At 29.6% G+C, this 2,296-nt stretch overlaps 1 non-coding gene across 1 annotated transcript; it reads left to right on the top strand.

The window, feature by feature from the left end:
- Nucleotides 1-2,007: 2,007 nt before the first annotated feature.
- TRNAR-CCG lies at nucleotides 2,008-2,080 on the top strand. The gene has a single exon. It is a non-coding gene; the product is annotated as a tRNA-Arg (tRNA).
- The last annotated feature ends 216 nt before the right edge of the window (nucleotides 2,081-2,296 follow it).

The raw sequence follows: 2,296 nt of genomic DNA, 5'->3' as shown, positions 1-2,296 counted from the left end.
TGTCTAATTGTGTAATTGAGCAACCCTTTAACCTCCACATAATTCTCCTTATATAAGCACCCAGGAGGAAACCTAATTAGTTAATAAGGATAATATGGTCCATCAACAATTACTAACTAATTATTTAATAGGTTATAATATATTTTGATCTATATTATGTAAATAATTATAATGGCTATAGATTAAATATTAATACCTAATATATTTAATCTTACATTAAATACTTTCAATATATAACAATCATAATGGATATATTTAAACTTTATATGTTTGATTCACTATTATAATGAAACTCACACACTTATATATATTTATATATAAGAACGTGTCTAACTCACTTCAACATGATATGCAAAATCTAACATAAGTCATTGATGTCCGAAATGAGTAATTGTTGTTGGCCCCAATACATATGTGAGAACTTCAAGGGTGTTACAGATCGATATAAAGAGACATGAAAATGGAAGAAAAGACATACCACATTATTTTGTTATACTACATGCTTTGTATAAGAAAGAAATGTACATCATAACGCCTTGTCACTTAGGCCGCCTCACATCTTCTATGATGAACGTCAATCTCTTATTTCTTGCTCTCTTAACTCTCCCAAAATTTTCCATTTATTCTTCTTAAACAAATTGTCCATCCTTACCCAATCAAAATCTCAATTAAATCTCACCACGTATTTATCACCGACGGATCTAGCGTCATTGGCCTAGCTCACAACAAAATAGAGAAAGTCATGAACTCTATCTATTTAGAATTTACGTCTACTTTTTCTTCGATTTAACAGTCTCCTCGTAACAAGCGGATCCTAAATACTAGCATGAATTATATGTGGTAACAATCAGATTTTACATATACAATAACTATAATATTATTTTATTTACTTTATTTTTAATTCATATATTTTTTATGAACTGTGAAGGTAAATTGGTTATAAAGCAAGATTTTACCTTTCAATTCCTCTAGCTACAACTTTTTTTGTTTTTACTTTTTACTTTCTATTACTAATTTAAAATTTAGACACTTCTTAGTTTTTCTTATCATTTCTTATCTTATTTAACCTATTTTATTTACATACACTTCTATATTCAATTCCTAAATTAAGTTGTAACTTTGAATGTTATTTTTTTAAATGTAAATTCATTTTTATAATTTCTTATTAGAGTATATTTGTATATCGTACGTTAAAGAGTGTCCGTACTCTACAGGTATCATGACAAACTCAATTGATACATTAGCAATAATACCCATATATTTTTGTGGTTTAACGCGACACAATGAAACCGTTGATGGAAATTTATAATTGTTAATTTTGGTTGACGTCAAACACATGTCGATATCCTTTTGGACATACTTCTTTTGGTTGTTATACTAAGTGTTGATCCCGTACTATACCGAACCGATATCAACTGAAACCCCGCAGCGTAGCGCGGGTGATCTTACTAGTAAGTGATTGTAAAAATGGGGTACTGAATGGAATCCTACTCCATTGATTCTAAAACTCGAAGCAAAGTTAAATCGATTAGGTTATAAAAAAGCACTTCATAAATCATAAGTATCTAACTTATTTATCGATTAGGTTATAAACTGTTGTATATATTTTTCATTTTTATCAACTGTTATAAACCGTTGTATATATTTTTCATTTTTATATCTATTTTTCTTCATAAATTTGTGTATATCTAGATAAGAATTATATATAAAAAAATTATACAAACAAAAAAAAATTTGTTACGATAACTTATATATTTAACGTCAAGTAATTTTTATTTAATGAAATGTTCTTTCATTATTAATTTAACTATTTTTTAGTTCAGTCCATGTTTATAATGTACGGTAAATAATCTATATCATCAACTTTAAATAACTTGTAATTAATGGCTATCAATAATTCGTTCATATTTATTACGATAGCTACCGATTACCATTACAATTAAGATATTTATTTTGTCCTCTAAATTTGTTGATAATAAGCGTAATGAAAGGCCTGTCAACATGAATGATCGCGTGGCCTAATGGATAAGGCGCTCGCCTCCGGAGCGGGAGATTGTGGGTTCGAGTCCCACCGTGATCGTGATTTTTTATTTTTAGAGTAAACTTCCATTTTGTTCCCTGCGGTTTAGTCATTTTAACGGTTTTGCCCCAAACCTTTAAAAATAGCCATTTTACTCCCTGATGTTTTGGTTTTGTTGCCAGTTTGCTCCCTGCGGGGAGCAAAATGAAAACACAAACAATTTGGATGGAGTTAGAGGCGGGGAGCAAACTGCCAAAAAAACCGAAACATCAGGGA

This window comes from Helianthus annuus, chromosome 6, assembly GCF_002127325.2.
Source record: "Helianthus annuus cultivar XRQ/B chromosome 6, HanXRQr2.0-SUNRISE, whole genome shotgun sequence".
Lineage (NCBI taxonomy): Eukaryota > Viridiplantae > Streptophyta > Magnoliopsida > Asterales > Asteraceae > Helianthus > Helianthus annuus.
Note: the sequence above shows the minus strand (reverse complement) of the source record. Positions and strands in the feature narration are given on the sequence as shown.